The following is a 9,996-nucleotide window of genomic DNA, read 5'->3' as shown; positions in this document are numbered from 1 at the left end:
CTACCTACACAGTTAAATTTCGAAACTGTAAAATGAACTGTAAAATGAAAAAAAATATTTAAATTAATAATTTCATCACGTCATGAAGTCGCCCCTGGGTAGCGCCTGCTAACGTCAATCAACAAAAACATCCTCGTTTTAATTACAATATTTCGGCTACGCCATAAATCTCTTTTTTTAAATAATTTCTCACGTCACAAAGTCGCCCCTGGGTAGCGCCTGCTAACGTCAATCAACAAAAACATCCTCGTTTTAATTACAATATTTCGGCTACGCCATGAATCTCTTTTTTTAAATAATTTCTCACGTCACAAAGTCGCCCCTGGGTAGCGCCTGCTAACATCAATCAACAAAAACATCCTCGTTTTTATAACAGTATTTCGGCTACGCCATGAATTTCTTATAAAAAATGTCAAAACGTCACAAAGCCACTCTCTGAGTGTCGCTACTGACATCATTTACAAAAACATAATTATTTGTGCTTTTTTCAGGTACGCAACATTTTTTTTAAATACACCTACCTAACCGATAAAATACTATTAGTAATTAAACCAAGGTGTGCTTTAAAGTTCCGTATGGCCAAATAATATTATTTATTATTAGAATATTATTGACATGTAGTTCAAGCATTGCTGCATTCACGTTGCTTTACTTCTGAGAGCTCAACTGCTATGTTTTTCTATGGTTATGTTAATGTCATCTGTCATGTATTGGCGAGCTCACAGGCTATACTTACGCCTTTCCTTCCCTGTTGCAACAAATTTTGATTTGAATATCGGATACTTTTTACCATGAGAAATCCCGCTAGTCGAAAAGCTAGTAAGTCATAAAACCGTTTTATTTATTTGTTTCAGAGTTGAGAGACAAAAGAATGCACCGGACTCTGATCTCCAGTCAATTGACTTGAATTATTTGACATCACGTCATCTGACATTCTTGGCAAAAATAGCCCGTAATTTTTATTTATTTATTTAAAATAAATATACTGAGTAATAATAAAAATATATTTTATTTAATATTAATATTTTTAAGAAGCTTCGTGTTTTTTGTTTTCGTTTTTTTTTGTTTTTTTTCCTTTTTTAAATTTTTTCTTGTTTTTTTTGTTTTTTTTTTGTATTTTTTTTTTGTATTTTTTTTTGCTAAATAAATCCAAACATCATGCAAGTTTGTTTGATGGTAACTAGGAAGTTTGCTTTAAACTTGCCTTAAGTTTACAGAGTTGCAATCTCAAACTTGGGTCAAGCTTGAACTCTTGATACTTCAAACTTGATACAAGCTTGAGGCAAGTTTAAATTGCTATCTGGGTTCTGCTTAACTGAAATCTGTGTCCTTAACAACCATAATTTATTTATTATCCTTTGGGCTTTCTGCAGAGATACAATAGTAAAATGGCGTTATAAGTGAGGTAAGGATGCCGATGTGAGTAATCTTCGGTGGAACATTTCACTCTTCGACAATTTATAGTTTGAAATAATACACATTAAGGCGCGTAGCGCTATCTTTCTTGTCTTTAGTGTTAGCGGAAGTGCACAATTTGTGCATTATTATTTTATCGGTCAATTTCTTAACGGTACAAATATTATATGTAACCAGGTTATGCACAGTGGTGTAGTCCTAAATTAAAAAGTACCGGAGCGCACCGCCACACCTACAATGATGGGGGGGAAGGGGGGGCTGAAGGGGGTATCATCAGTTCGTCATAAAAAAAATTGAGAAGGATTTTTTACACCTTAGTTTTTATATATATTATTATCTACCGTACATTCGACCAATAACTATTTTGTGAGTACCTACGAGAATTATAATTCTAATTATTAGGTATCTAGGTATATAAATATCCTTTCGCGTTTATCACAAACAAAATTTCCTAGTCGTCTGCAGCCAAAATTCAATATTCCGCTTGTCTTTTGCTTCTGTACTCCCCCACAATATACATTTTTAAACAATGTTATAAGTTATTATTATCAAGTACCTACCTAGATATAAAAAAATACTTACCCACACTCGCATAAACCTGCAACTCCTTCATAAAAAATTCCAAACATTTCCTTCACAGGATTTTTGGAATTTCACTCTTCGTTTGCTTAGCAATTTTTTTTTTTCGTTTGTTGTTTGCGCTTTTCACTAATTTTATGTTTAAGATATTACAGGTTTAAAAAATATAAAAACAAATGCGACCCCGTTAATAACTAAAATTGTCTAAATCCACTCTAATTTGCAAAATATTCACATTTAGATACACAAATAATAATTGTGAAAAATCAAAGCGTACGCTGATTACTTAAAAACAAATAAAATTTAAAATATATGTTTATTCCTAAAAAACAAAATCTATTGTTCTGCAAAGATTACAATTGAAAAATTGTGTCACTCTTAAAAACCACACGACGCGACGAGACCTTTATATGACCAGGTAATACAAAATTTATCTAAATACTAATTGTTTAAACATCAAATCTGTATTTTGTGAAAACGTGTACTGAAAATAAGATGTCATGAAAGAATGCAGAAAAAAATCGGTACTTTCGAAAGACCGTTTTTTCACATAATTAGTAGGTCCATAAAACACAAACACTAAAAAGCAGTATAAACTCCAACCTTTTATCACTGGCAGAAATCTTTCAAAAGAATCATAAAATTAGGTGGTACCTAGTTCAAATTTTTCCGCTCCTGTTTTGAAGGATGGGATGGCAACACGTGCAATGTGCAAATGACCTATGTTTAGAATTTTGCCGGCTATCGGCAATAAATACGTTTGTTATTATTTTGAATCGTTTAAAGAGACTTAAGTAGATATTATTTCGAAACGTAATATTTGTTCCTGACCAGAGTCGGAGCTCCGCTCCGTTCAGATAAAAAGTGCCGGAGCGCCGCGCCGCTCCGGTGCGCGCCGGCCCCACTACACCACTGGTTATGCAGTAAATAATCAATTTTTAAGACCGACTGTTTATATCTAGAGATACTTTATATTTTATTAAATAAAACATTTACGTATATAATATGTCACCGGAAAATACTTAAATCATTCACTGAAATGAGCGGCTAGGCTGTTTAAATGCTACTGAACGTTGAAAGGGTCGAACGTCGCTTAGCCTCTTTAATTTTAACACAACATTTTTTTTATTTAAAACTTCAAATACAAAGAATGAGTACTTTGGGGGACTTATTGCTAAAAGCAATATCTTCCAGCCAACTAAAAAACAGACTGGTCAAAATAAGAGATTGGTCAAAATTTTGTACTAAAAAAACATATATATATGTTTGCACTTGTGCGACACTGCGACAGTGACTAGTCACTACCCAAAATCTATGAAAGCTACCCTTTGGATACTTTTATCTGTTGTTATTCATAGTATGAAAATGCTTTATCTGTTTAGTTTTTAATTGTTTACTTTTTGGCACGAACACTTAACAAATTTACTATTATGCCGAATGTTTGTTTTTGTAAATTTATTGATAATTCTAAGGTGCCAGAATTTCACTCGTCCATGCACTTTGTAGCTGCAAGACGATTAGTAATCTAGCTTCAATCGGTAAATATTATCAACTATCAAATATCCAAATTTAGTAAATAAGGTCTAGAATTCCAACCGTCTATGCGCTCAGTAGCTGCAAGACTTGTTGTAATCTAACTGCTATTTTTATAAATTTGTTTTTTATCTATTTTTTTAAATATCACTAAATCTCTAAACTTTATTGTCAAAAAAAATAATGTAAATAGCGGCTAGATTTCTCATTGTCTATGCGCTCTGTAGCTGCAAGACGTGCTGTAATCTAGCTCCTGTATATCATAATTGGAGACGAGGAACAAGAATCCCAACCGTCTATGCGCTCTGTAGCTGCAAGACGTGGTGGGATATTTATTTACTGTACAGCGCCCTTGAGGTGATTTTCACAAAAACGGCGCTATAGAAATTATCCAAATATAATAATAATAAAAGATACATACATATGTTAAAATAAAAATAATAATAAAAAAACCTAATTATTTTAAAGTAACAGCTTTTTTTATTTGGGAGATAAGGCTTGCACATATTAACATTAATAAAAATCTTTTTAAATATACATTATGTTAAACATATTAAATGATGAGGAATGTGGGATCAAATAATGAGTTTGGAAGAAGAGAGAAAGAGGTACCAAGGAAAGAAAAAAGGGATAAAAAATATATTTGAGGAAAAAAAAGCAGTAAAAACTCAAGGAGTTCAGGATTCTGGGGATATATAAAAATGTTTCAGGCGTTTCTTGAAGGTGGCTAGAGAAAGTCAATTTATTAAACATTAATAATCGTTTCACTTTTTAAGTTATTTTGTTATCCGAAAGTAAGGTTAGGTTAGTATGGGTTGGGTTAAGTTCGATATTTAAAAAAAAATATTATCGAAAAAAAAATTTTTTTTACTTTACTTAATACTTAAGTAAAAAAGTAACAGTTAAGTAAAAAAACTTTTTCTTTATTATTATTATTAAAATGCACAAAGCCTATCCTAACATAACTCATCGGCTTTTGGCTCGATTGTCCCCGAAGGTCTAGCTTGCAACTAGCCAACACGTTAAACGGTATCTTAATTCATTTTTTCACTATGACTTTAAATATGTTTCTTACTATGTATTCTGTTTTTATTTCGCATTTTACTGAGTTTTAAAATATTTTCATATACATATTTATATTTTTTTAATGGTTTTTACTATGTTTTCACTGCATTTATTACTTTGTTTTTATTATGTTTTTTCTTCGTTTTTTGCTACATTTTAACAATGTTTTACTACATTTTTACTATGTTTTTACTACATTTTTACCATGTTTTTACTACATTTTTACTTCATTTTTACTATGTTTTTACTACATTTTTTACCATGTTTTTACTCCATTTTTTACTTTGTTTTTCACTTTGTCCTCTATCTTTATAACTGTTTCTATATTTTGATAACTGTTTTTTTAATTATTTTTTTACTGTCTTCGAACGAGGTAAATAACCCTAGGTTGGCAGTCAAAGCAACTTTGTATAAATTATAATTTTGTGTATGTAATGACAATAAATTTACTTCTTATCAAAATACGTACCCAGAAATGTTTTGTGGAATGAAAAAAACGCTGACACAAGTGTATTACCGTATTTTCGGACCATAAGAGGCACTTTTATGCTCTGAAAATTCAACCGAAAATTGGGATGCGTCTTATGGTCCGATACGTCTACGGTTCAAAACTTTTTTTTTTCTAAAAATCGATAGATAAATTTTGGGGTGCGTCTTATGGTCCGGATGCGTCTTTTCGTCCGCAAAATACGATATATCCGACTGTGATTACTTTGAATAGGACAGTATTAATATTGAGGAGTAAAAATTTTTTTTTTTAATGTACCCATATTACCTGTATTTTTTTAAACAAATTATGTAGTTATCCCCGATTTCATTATAGTTATTCAACGTTTAAGGAAATGTAAACGATCGTTAGTGTTGGAGCTTTCTTGTGCTATAAACATTGGTAATTGTAGTAAAACCGGTTGATACTCGTAGAGCTCAATAAATTACTAATAACATAAGGAAATAGAAGATTAAAGACCAGAGTACACTGAATTCAGTTGTAAGTGGCAAATGCAATAACCATTGCATTTCTTTGTATTATCTTACATCTAGTGATAATGCTGTCTGAAGGCTTTCATACCGTAAAAGCGTCTGCGAGGCATAATACATTATTATAATTTACTGCCAATACACATGCACTCACAAAACCCTCTCTCACACATACAAAATTAAATATGACTCAAGGACGTATACCGTATTTTGCGGACGACTAGACGCATCGGACCATAAGACCCACTCCAAAAGTTATAGATCGATTAAAAAAATAAAAAATGTGTTGGGCGATAAGACGCATCAGACCGTAAGACACTCCTCAATTTTATTTAAAAATTTTATGCGTCGTATTATCAGCGCTATAGCTTTTTAAAGGGTTGTATTTCTGAAATTACTCCGCGTGAGACGTCTCAAATTCTCTTCCGCTTCTTCTCGTAACATTGGTTAATTCATATAAATTACAGTTCAGACAATATAAGAGGGTACTTTCGGCATATTTAAAAAAATATATTTATTTGGATAACCAACAGCTATAATAAATATATTTAAACAAACAAAACAAATAACAAATAAGCCAATTACAGGTTTTCACAAGTAGCACCACAGTTAAGTCAAAAAATATTCTCAAACATAAAATGAACAGTAATCTAATGTAAATCAAAAAGAAAAGAAAAAACATTACGAACTATTTCGAAAGCAAACGCCGCACGTCATTATGATTATTCGCAAATAAATTTATATTTAATGATTTTGTTATTACAGTAAAATTATTAAAAGTTCACCATAAATATGAATTTTGCCTATAATTAGATGAAACAAGAGGAATATGAAGAAGAAGGTTATTCCTTAGAAATTTGAAAGGAACATTAATAGAAAGTTTGCATAGTAGTTCAGGACAATCAATTGAATGGACAATTATCATGTTTTTTTTTATTAGCCAATAAATTAATTTTAAAAATCACATGCCGATCGGTCTTATTCTTATTAAAATCTATTAAGAAACAGGGGAGATGTAAAGGATTAAATTCTAGTAATTTGAATTGTGCCAATAACAAACAATTCGTGACGTTATCAAGTATGACGTCTTCGGATGTTTTGTGACGTCATCGAATTTTTTTTCATCAATGTCTATGGATTTTATTGAGTATTGTAGATAGCTTCCTTTTTCTATGTGTCGTTTTTTTACATTTACGGCGTCCTGTCACTTATCAAACGCTGCGAATTGTGATTTATAATTTTCATGATAAATCGATAATTCAATTTATCATTATCATAAAAAATATATATTTAGAAGAGGTTAAAAACCATAAAATAATAAAAGAAATGGCGGCCTCCGTGTTGTAGTGGTCAAGACGCTTGACTCACAAACGGAGGGTTCCGGGTTCGATTCTCGGTGAGAACACAAAAATTAAATGTGATTTTCTCAAGGCTGGGTGTTCTGTGCTGTAATTCGCCACTGTAATTGGGCCTCCTGGTCTGTTGTGATGCAAAAAAAAACAACAAAAAAAAACAAATTCGAGATGTAAGATGTAATCCGTTTTCACTTTCATCTGTCAGTGCCTGGAACTGGAGTGGGTAAACGGGGGGCTTAAAATAATATGCATAGACAGCTCTCCTTATATTTCTATCTATGGCCTGTGTGGCATTACCAACATTAAAATGAATGTATTACTCGTGAACTTCTGTAACAAAATGTATTACCAGCTTACGAAATGATCGTTTTCCAAAGACCTTATTTTCGAAACGAAAATAATGAATGAAAATATTCATTATACGGGTTTATATAAACACTTTGAGAATCTTTAAAAAATCTTTTATTTGTAGGGTAGGTTAAATCCGATATTCCTCTCGAGTGATAATACCCTATTGAACTAAATATTACACTAGTGTTGTGACTTTTTTCATTCAATTTTTTATATCAATTTTAAATAATTTTCTGTCAGATGGGATAAATAGAAACGGGTTTTCATAACTAAATAGCTTAAAACGTAATTTTAATTAATCGTATTGCGAACTCCTTAAAATGAACACGTACAATAGAAAGTAAATATTATCGATCGATAGTGAAGTTTTATGGTGGTACGTCACTATTGCGGCGACTTAACAATAAAGTACGGCATTTGTTTCCTAAACCAAAATGATAATATTTACAGAACTTCATGAGCGTGCAAACGGTAAAAGTCTTTTGACTGTACAATAGTAACGTGGTTCAAAGTAGTTCATTTTTATTAAAATATTTTTTCGTATATTTTCAAAAAACTTTGCCGTATAATATAATGATCTAATTTTTACCGCGCGTAAGAAAACATTTTTGTATCCAATTTCCCGTAGGGCTAAAGTTCCTCACTGTAGACATACAACAAATAATTAGAAACGTGTATTAAATTCGTAATTTAACGTGACTTTTTTTACCAACATAATTTTTTTAATAGCGGGAATATTAATTATTGTAAATTAATACAACCGAATTTGAATATCCTTGAATTAATTTCAAATAAAATTACAATTGTAAAATAAGCTCGGATTAATACACAGAATTTATTTGACCGTTTTTAGTATTAACGAGGAAAATAGAAATGTTTTTTAGAGTAATATAATTTTAACAATATTTATATGGTTAGGAAGGTAGGTAGAAAGAAATTGCCTTAAGGCAATATGCCCGCCCTTATATGTATATATATTGTAGATGCATATAAAGTGTTTTGAAAAAATCCAGGTAGTTACACAATAAATGCTGTCGCGAGTAGGTGTTGAAGTATTTCTAGATACTTTTTCAGCCATTTCTTGGTAAATCCAAAGGAAAGAAATTGTATGTTGGTTTAATTGGTGTCCTGACGAAATGACGGGTACGTCTCGAAACCGGTAGACATATAAAAGTCGGTAGGTGGTTATACACAAATATTTAAAAACATTTAGTCAAATGTTTGACCACAAAGTTAATGCTTCAAATATTAATAATAAATAATAAAAAAATTGTAAGGAAAAAACTGTTTACATTTTCAACAATATTCTGAGAATGTCTAAATATTTGTAGACAGGCCTCCACATTCCCTTCTCAAATTTTTTTTCCTTCTCTGTTACGATAAATTTGGATGTTACCGTTTTATTTATTTATTTTATAAAAACATACAGTCAACAATGATAAAATAACATAGGAAAAAAAAGGTTGAAAGACACACCAGCGAAGTTTCTAAATAATAATAATAATACAATGTATATATTAATCGTTACTATAGAACACCATAAAATATTAATAAATAGATGATTCGAATTCACAGAGACTCGAGTTAAAAATGTCGATATGAGAGGTACATTCATTTCCTAGTCTGTGTATGCGCGGTATATGTGAGTGACAAAGATAGTTGGTTTGAGAAGGGGAATATTCTGTCTAGTTCTACGTGTTGATATATAAATATTTATTAAATCTAGGAGTTCGCAACAATCGAGTTTAGAATTAATGATTGTATGTACTAATATTATATCAGTTATTTTCCAGCAATCCTCCAGAGAAGGTATATTAAAAAAATAACAAAGACATGTAATTAATTTCTTCTTTAGGAATATGCAGTGGGGTGGCGATTATAATTTTGTGTGGATATTATTTGACTGAATCCGTTGATCTGTGTTAAAATTTGCGGGGAAATAAGAGATGCGTTGCGCGGAGATGGAAAATGCGGAATCGAACAGTATGCGGCTAAACAAACTTTAGTAGACGAAAATCCTACCTTTAGGAAGACAGGAAAGGGAATCAGGGACAGGAATCCGGATGATATAAGTCCTGGCTTATGGGTAGTTTTTTCCTTTTTGGTGAACAAGGCACTTTCACTAAAGTTATTTGCAAAATATAATGATGAATGTAGTGGAGCGGCGATCAGATGATGTAAAAATGTTCAGATGCGGGCAGATGATTATAGGACGAGCAGATGCGGGCAGATAAAATTCTAACATGCGGAAGTTAGCAGAAATTATCAAGAAGCGAAAAAATGTGTGATTGTTGATGTTGGTTGCTATGGATATGGAAAATTGTTCCCATAGCAACCGTAGCTACCCATGGCCTTAGAGACGAGGAGAATAACAAACATTGAAAGTTGGGAGATTACAGGATGGGTAGGATAGGTGGACCATCATCCGCCGGCGGTTCATCCAGCCACAAACTTCTCAATTCCACCAACCACTCGCGAAACCATGCAGTTTTAAATTAATGAATCTTTAAATTTTCGTTGGACTCTTTCAACACTATTTATGTGAATTTTGTAAAAGGGGGACCATATAGTAGAGTTATACTAAAATTGGCTTCTATAACCAAGGATATATTTAAGAGTTATATTATTTTAACTGATTCAAAATCCTTTGTGGTTCTAAGAATGACACCCAAAGTTTTCATACTTTTAGAAGTAATGTGGTTGATGTGGCTTTTGAATT

Source organism: Micrasema longulum, unplaced genomic scaffold, assembly GCF_059751315.1.
Source record: "Micrasema longulum isolate JH-2025_06_02 unplaced genomic scaffold, ASM5975131v1 h1tg001133l, whole genome shotgun sequence".
Lineage (NCBI taxonomy): Eukaryota > Metazoa > Arthropoda > Insecta > Trichoptera > Brachycentridae > Micrasema > Micrasema longulum.
The sequence above is the reverse complement of the archived record's forward strand: the minus strand, read 5'-3'. Positions refer to the sequence as shown.